This window comes from Balaenoptera musculus, chromosome 5 (assembly GCF_009873245.2).
Source record: "Balaenoptera musculus isolate JJ_BM4_2016_0621 chromosome 5, mBalMus1.pri.v3, whole genome shotgun sequence".
Classification (NCBI taxonomy): Eukaryota; Metazoa; Chordata; class Mammalia; order Artiodactyla; family Balaenopteridae; genus Balaenoptera; species Balaenoptera musculus.
In genome coordinates, this window is record NC_045789.1 from 51,714,374 (window position 1) to 51,723,673 (window position 9,300).

The following is a 9,300-nucleotide window of genomic DNA, read 5'->3' on the forward strand; positions in this document are numbered from 1 at the left end:
AAAATACACCTTAGGGGTAATAAAAACCAAAACAAAACCCTAACTGTTTTTTAAGGAGAAACTGAGAAAATATATATTTATATCTCATTAATAGGATAGGCTGGTAGACATTCTATTTTATTGTTTTCTTAACATAGTATGACAATTAATGCCTCATTTAACGTAATAAAGTTTTATAGTGAGTATGGACATTTGGAATTACTCAAAAACAAGAGTCATGCCATGGGTGATTAAATCTATTATTTTTTTTCATCCGAGGAAGGTTAAATTGGGTAACATTCATATTAGATGCTCCACCCTGCAAGAAATCTCGTTCAATATCTTGGAATAAAAACGTGCCTTCCTTTTTTTTTTTTTTTTTATTAATTAATTAATTAATTTATTTTTGGCTGTGTTGGGTCTTCGTTTCTGTGCGAGGGCTTTCTCTAGTTGCGGCAAGCGGGGGCCACTCTTCATTGTGGTGTGCGGGCCTCTCACTATCGCGGCCTCTCTTGTTGTGGAGCACAGGCTCCAGACGCACAGGCTCAGTAATTGTGGCTCACGGGCCTAGTCGCTCTGCGGCATGTGGGATCTTCCCAGACCAGGGCTCGAACCCGTGTCCCCTGCATTGGCAGGCAGATTCTCAACCACTGCACCACCAGGGAAGCCCCCTTTTTTTTTTTTTTAAACAATCTAATTTTCATGCTTTTATCCTTTAGAAGTAACTGATATACAACAAAACTTACACTGAGGAAGAAATGATCTTTAAGAAGTTTATAGCCTAAACTGATCACATAATCACCACATATGGTGAGGAAAGTTATTTTTCAAGGAGACCGTGCAATTTAAAAAGAGTGAAAAGCAAAATCAGATGAAAACATTTCTAGATGAATCAGCCTTATAAACAGAAGGAAAGGGAAAGTATTATCTCAATTTTAAATACTCTGGATTCAAAAGAACTTCTATTTTATACATTCTGCATTTATCTTTAACTTTTCGTAACATCCCCTATTAATTCAAGGACTCAGAATTCCGATGATAAAATGATTTTTTGGTTTGCTAACACTTATCAAGGTAGTAGTAGGGCAGAGTCTCTCTGATAGTGGCCCAGGGACACTTGGAGGTATGAAGACATAATTTTAGCATTCTGAGTTTTCTCTGAAAACTTTAAAATGTTTCAATTTCTGAGATAATCCAGAAATTAAAAGAAACAGTCTGGGATAATTAGGTGACCTACAGATTACTAAACATTGCAGTGCCTGGCTTTGCATTTGTTTTTATAATTGAGGAAGGGCCAATTAATACTTCTTTAATTTTCCCAAACTGACGAGAAAAGAACAAAAGAGATTTAACACATAAAAGATATAACCCTGCCCCACCTCCCAAGTGAAAGCTAATTGACTCCGCAGTAGTTTAAAATAGGAAACAGTGGAAGAATTTAGATATCACAAGGCACGTATCAGGAGAGGCATGTTGAACTCAAGACATAACACCAAATAGATTTAATTTCAGCAAAGTAGTATCGTGTATCACATCGAGTTTATATTATTAATTTTCCTTTATGGTTTTATAGACTTTGTTTATGTTTAATTTCTAAATTTGTTTTGATTTTATGGTTTTGTCACATTTATAAAAGTAATTGAATTCTATATTTGCACACATTTAAATAAATTACAACAAAAATCATTCTTTGCTATGTCTTCAGTAGGCCTTAATAATTTAACAGGTGAATAAAATCAGTTGTGCAGATTCATGTACACTTTTCTTTAAAGAAGTTCATCCATTAGTCAAGCTTGAGAAACATCATTATAGGTGGATATCCTCTCATGCAGAACACAGTATTTTAACCTTTTTCTTACTGCCATGAATATAGGATTTATCTTCTCTAAATACCATAATGCATAAATTTTAAGTTATAACATTCAGCTGTAAATTAAAGTGTGACAGTGACTTTGTAATACATCAAAATCATATAGGAAGCCTTGCCTTGACATTCATTTTGAGGTTCTTGCAATTATGGTGTACTTAAGAGCAGCTGCATGTTGTGAAATTCAATTTCGTTCAAAAATATCTAATGGATGCTTGCTATGGGCTAGTCAGTGAAAATTCATCAATCAAAAGATACGTTCTAGAGGACACACATGTTAAGAGGACACACATGTAAGCATTAAATGTATGAGAATCTGCTGAGGAACACTAAGGTCAGAGTAGCCAGAAATGCTATGCTCAGGGTGTCTAAGATAAAGGCAATCACAGAAGCTCATGTACACGTGGCCCCTACTTGAATGTGACAGATCAAAGACTTCCCATAAAAGTTGACATCTAAATTGACTTCTGAAGCATATGTGTAGTAATTAGCTAGGCAAAGGCAATTTTAACTGAATGCATGCATTTAAAAGGACTTCTAAGAGAGAAGTAGTCTTCACAGAGGTTTAATATGAAGCTATTAATACTTCTTAAATATAAATGTGATTAGTAATTTTCCTAGATTTTGAAATATTTTCAAATTTTATCACTTCAAATACTGTATCTCCTTATTCTATATTCTCCCTCTGTAGTTTCTATTTGATATTTACTGAATTTTCTCATTCTATCTTCTCTATCTCATAACTTCTTTCATATTTCCCATCACTCTATAGATTTGAGTGACATTATATATGATTTCCTTAGTTCTATACCCCAACAGACTAGTTTGCTCTTTGGCTATATCTAATTTGTCATTTAATCTGCCTACTACATATAGATGTCTTTTTTATTTCAATACAATTTTTTATTTCTAAGAGATTTGGCTCTTTGTCAAAGTAAACTTTTTTCAAAACATAATATTCTTTCATTATGGTTTTCATGAGTATCATTTTAACAACTTTAAACATAATTACTTTATCACCTCTGTGAGACTGATCTATTACCTTACAGTCTTATAAGAGACGGGAATGATTTATGTTGCAAATACTATCTCTAATATTGGGATATTTTTCTGTATTTGTACTTTTTAAATTGAGTTTATTTCAATGTAAAATGTCTATTTTCATGAGAGTCCTATTACCCTGAATTGTGAGCAATATTCCTATAGGGTAATTTTGTGTTTGCTTTTATTTAGATCACTGAAATTTCACTATGTCAATTATACTGAGATGTTAATGTCTCCCTGGAGGTAGGAAAAAAAATCTCACCTACAAAGGCATGAGATACATGCAGACAACACATTCTTTTTATCCCAATACTGTATGCTGAAAGACAAGGGGACAATGTCTTTAAAATTTTGAGGGAAAACTATTTTGAACATAAAGGTCTATATTCAAAAGCAAAATAAAAACATAAAGACTCAAAATTTACTGTTTCACCCTTCTGAAGAATTTTCTTGCAAGTGGACTCCCATAAAAATATACCAAAAAAGAAGAAAATATGTAGGCTATAAGAAGCAGTGGCATGAAACCAGGAAATCCCATGGGCAGAAAAAGTTTACTAGAATAGGAGTTTTATAGCAGTTCTAGAAAGCTATGTTCAAAGTAGAACAGAAATTCAATGAGTTCCAGGATAAAGTCTTCAAGCAAAAGGATGGGATATAGTTGAAGCAGCAGTTATCATTAGTAAAGAGATGAATGGTATTATGGATATAGAGAAGAAAACATATTTCTTGTCAACAGAGAAAAAGGTGATAAGAAATGCCAAGAAACATAACTGAATAAGTCAAGAAAGAAAAGAAAAGCATTTAGAAGTTACTGGAGTGACCTAAGCAAGAGAGGATAATGGCCTGAATTAGGAGACTGGCATATATACCAGGAGGTGTGCAGAGAAAACTGAAGAGATATTAAGGAGATGGCATAAACATATCCTATTGACTGATTGAATGTAGGGAAGATGGAAGAGTGACAGAAAAGGAGCTGAGGATTATGTCAAAGTTTCTGTTTTAAATACCAGAGATGATAGTTTCATTCATTAAGATAAGAAATATAAAAAGAGGAACATTGAGGCAGAAAATATAAAGCTGGGATTTGGTGGCCTATTAGTAGTCACTGAAGCCACTTGGCAGCCATGATAGTCACCTTTTATTGCCCCCATCATTCATTGCTCAAACCAAAAATAAGTAAGAGTCCACAAAATAAATATGGGGGGTGGAGTGTAGAAAAGTCACATCCATCTGAGATTTTACAATGAATGATCAGAACTCTGTGATCAGCATTTCATTCTGATGAAATGAATAGAATAGAATGATAGAATGATTTTATAGAATGATGAAAGAATAATAAGTTGATATGTGTGTTAGTATTTCTTCTCTATGTTAAGAATTTTTTGTATGTGTTATATTTCCTCTTTTGTCATGGCTCCTGGAAAAACTGAACGTTCAAACATAACATTTACGGTTATTCTAATATCCTACACCTATATGAGAGACTGCTTTTATACTTCAATTTCAAAAACTCAGTGATACTTTATATGAGAAATTCTGTGTATGTAAAACGTTTAAACTGTGGGTAGGAAAAGAGAATATGTAAAATAGTTACTGTAACAGGCAAAATTTTCTGTTCATTCAGAAAATGAATTGTTGCTCTTTCTAATGCAACAATTCATATTCTGACAAAAGAAATCATCTCTTCCTTCATGTACCTAAGTCATTAAGAAATTGCCACTCAAAAATGGTCATGAAGAGCCAGAGGCAAAACAGGAAACTAAAACCATCTTAGGATCTTTCTTAGGCTTATTAAGGAATTAGCTCATTGACTCCTACAGGATGCTGTTTGGAGTTTTGGCTGGTTCTTCAGGCTGTGTACACAAATATGGTTTTGGTAACTGTACATGGTACACCCTGACTTGCTGGTTCCTTCTCTTGTCGTGTCCAGGTATAAAGGTAGACATGCCTGAAAACTGGCATGTAAATGGGAATTTGACATCTATGTAAGGGCATTGCTGGATATCTTTCCAAACTAGAAGAAGAAAGATCAACTCAACAATATTTTCCATTCACAGACCACTTTATTTTTAAGCAGATTCGTTCAATGTATCTACTTAAACAGTAGGCATATGTGTCTACAGCAGGGACTTTGAGGTCAGAAAGCACTGATTTGAATCCTAGCTTGGCCACTTGCTGGCTGTGAAATTCAAGGTAATTTTCTTGAGCTCTTTGAGCAAAAGGTTCACAATCCATAAAATACAATGTAGCAATCATAGCATTCCTGTCATTAACTCTCAAACTCAACTTTTGTTCTAGAATCAGTGCCAGAGGTTAATGAGTACAAATTTTGTTTCTTTAAGTTTTGGTCTTTTGTCTCTACCTTGGTAATACCTGGCACACTTATTCATTTGTAAATTAGTCTCCATTGCCCTCCTCTACCTCCCTGCCTCTATCACAAGTATATTTTATTAAAATTGAATTTGTTTCTTCTTTAATGGACTCAGCTTTGAGGTTAAATGATTTTAGATGAACCACCCAAAATCATGCATAATCATATTCTTATGGCTTTACTTCCAGAATGAGCTTGGAAACTTATGTAGGAGGAATCTAATATTTTGGACTTAGTTTGTCAGTTTTTACTATCTGTGTTATAAAGTGTAACTATAAAGTATTAAGATTAATTTTCTTGTTTTGCTTGCACAGTGGCTCTAAATTCAATTCAAAGAACATCAAGGGTAGTTTGAGGAACTGAGTAAGTGCTATAAAATGTGTAAGAGTTCATGGCGAGTATATTATATAACATTTATGAGATCTATTTGTGTGTGGAGTGCTTATAAAGCCTCAATACTTCATAATAGAAGAAATTGATATTTGCATGATACTTACTATACATATATGAACATATATATTCCTCACAGCAATCCTATGCAGTTTAATCATAAGTAAAATTAGGAAATACAGAAGTTCAGGGAGTTCAATTTTTCAAGGAGTATATGGAGAAGTCAGGGCCTGACCCCAGGCATTCTAATTCCAACTCCCATGCTCTTTCTATCTAATATAATTTGTGAACTGCTTGCAACACATGTTATTCCTAACTATAAATTGTATGCTATTATTTTGATTCTAAGGTTAAGAAAAAACTAAGGCTCAAATAAGCTCAACTACTTGCTAAGGTCACACATTTACTTCCCAAGGAGAAGGAGATGGACGGAAGCTCAGGTTTTCCAAATTTACTTACAGAGCTTACTTTCCTTGAGATAAATACCAAAAAAGTTTTTTTTTTTTTTCAATTGTTCTGAAAAAAAAAAGAAGGTACTTTAGTTTGTGTGACTATCCTCAAGTAGTTCAAGAGATTTAATAAATCAGTTGGGATTCACATTCAACATGGCCCCAGGATATTTGTGTCTTTTGGTTCTAAACTGCTGACAAACTGACCGTTTTTGCTGAGGTTTTACTTTAATCTTATGAGCTGAATTGAGATAGAAATCTTACAAAATATGCTGGGAATAAAAAAACATATTAAGCATTACAACTTTTTATTTCGTGCTCACTATGCAGCATATGCTAGGCTCTTTGTGTTAATTACCTCACTTAATTCTAGCAACAGCCTTATGAAGCTGGTACTATTGTTACTGACCAATTTACCAAAGAAGAAATTGAAGGTCAAGATAGCAATAAAATTTAGAACCAGGATTTGTCTCCTGTGATCTGACTCCATTGCACATGCTCCTCTTAATCATTACTACATTTTTGTAGCTGAAATTTTTATTGAGATAATTGTAGACTGACATGCAGTTTTAAGAAATTATTTACCCACTTTAACTTATACTCATTTGTGTGTGTTTGTGTGTGTGTGTGTGTGTGTGTTAAGTTCAATTTTATCTCCTGGGTAGGTTTAGTTAAAGTACTGAACAAATCTAATACCACAAGTGTCTTTGCCAGTTTGGGCTGCTATAACAAAAATACTCTAGACGGGATGGCTTAAAGAGCAAACATTTCTCAGTTTGGGGGACTGGGAAGTCCAATATCAAGGTGCTGGAAGATTTAGTGTCTGGTGAGAGCCTGCCTCTTAATTTATAGATGGTCATCATTATTATCACAACTTAAAGTATTTTTTGAGTTGGAAAGATAGATATTTTCTAATCTTGGAATCAAATTTTAGGCCATGTCTACTTGCTGAATGCAAATCTCTTTTGGAGTGCAACACTACTGATTATTAAGGGTCTTATTGAATACTATTCATGCCTGTTGGTCCACATAATGTGTTCCTCCTTACAACCTGCTTCAGAATCAGCCTCTTTGGAGATGTTCTGAGGAACTTCATAGCAAACAGACTAGAAAATCAACATCATCCCCTACCCAAGTCCCTAAAACTAATTATTCCTTCATTTTAAATGATCTATCAGGCCCTACTGCTTTCCATGACTACAGAATTTAATAATGAGAATAAGGAGTAAATATTTTTTATATTTTACTTCTGACACTGATTCATCAACTATTTTATTTATAATTTATCTACAAAGCACATTTTTTCTACCAGTATACACTTCTAAAAGCCTTTGTCATTTTTCATCTACTTGATTCCTTATAAAGTATCACTGTTTAAAAGGTTTCTCAATAAATTGTGAAAAAATTCATTTCTCCTTCATGATCTCATTTCTATGCCATAAATTATCTCTGTAGATAATGGATATGAAGAAATTATATTTTATAGCTTTGGAAAATAAAATACAGAATTTGATTCACTTAAATATTATGTTTGGAATTAAGTGAGGGAGTATTTTGTTTATTGCCAAAAAACAAAAAGATAACACAATGTTGCTGCTGTTCAACAAATTTTAAACTGAAAATGTAAGTGGAAAAGTGAAAACCACCATTACTGGGACATCAAACACTAGTCAGATATTGCAACACACTGGCCTTTCTAGAACATATACTATGGAGAGATCATTCTGAAATCTGAGAAATCTTTCTCATTGCCACAATGTCACATAAACATTCTGACATCTTGGGAAAGGTAGAAAAAAAATCTGAAAGATTCAGAATTTACTCAAAAAAAAGGCAAAAGTACCTAAAAGAGATTGTTTCAAAATAAATTTTAAAATTTTAAAATCAGCCGACAAAATATCCTAGTAGGAAAGTTTAAAGTAGTATTACTTTATTTACTTTATTTGGAGTCCAAAATATTGTGTGCAAAATTGACCTTAATGCCAAAGAAAATGAAAAATTTCCAAGAGTTCAATCTATGAAAATATGGAAGATATCTAATTGCAATGGCAATATATTATAAAGTCAATGTACAGAAACTGGTTGTTTCTATACAATAATAATGAAACATCTGTAAAACAAATAAAGAAAACTTCCATTCACAATAGCATCAGAAACAACAAAATACTTAGGAATAAATTTTACCAAAGAAATGAAAGATCTGTACAATGAAAATTATAAGACTTTGCTTAAAGAAATTGAAGAAGGCACAAATGGAAAGACATTCTGTGTTCATAGACTGCAATAATTAATATCATTAAAATGTCCAGACTACCCAAAACCATCTATAGATCCAATGCAATCCCTATCAAGATTCCAATGACATTTTTCACAGAAATTGAAATTACAATTCTAAAATGTGTATGAAACCACAAAAGATCTTGCATAGCCAAAGCAATCCTGAGAAAGAACAAAGTCAAAAGCATCACATTTCCTGGATTCAAACTATGCTACAAAGCTACAGTAATCAAAACAGCATGGTACTCATATAATAACAGACACTTAGATCAGTGAAATAGAATAGAAAACCCAGAAATAAACCAACACATATATATGGTCAACCAGTATTTTACAAGGAAGCCAAGACTACTCAATGGGGAAATGAGTCTCCTTAACAGATGGTGTTGGGAAAACAGGATGACGACATGCAGAGAAACGAAATTTCACCCCTATTTCATATCACTCACAAAAATTAACTCAAAATGATTTAAAGACTTAAACATAAGATCTGAAATCTTAAAACTCCTAGAAAAAAAAATGGATGGAAAAACCTCCTTGACACTGGTCTTGGCAAAGAGTTTTTTGGATAGACATCAAAAGCACAAATGACAAAGCAAAAATCAACAAGTGGGACTACCTCAAACTAAAAAGCTCCTGTACAACAAAAGAAACAACAAAAATAATATAATATCAACAATAAAAATAATATCAATAATAACCATCACTATTCCCACACTATCTGGAATCCTGCCATTTACTAAGCATATTTTATATGCCAGGTAAAGTAAGGTCACTTTGTAAACATTTAATTTTCAGATGTTATTTAATTAAATCTTCTTAATATAGGATAAGCATTTCTCACCATTTTATGGATGAGGAATCTGAATCATAACAAGAAAACTGTCTAAGATCACAAACAACTAAGACGTGGATCTAGGAAC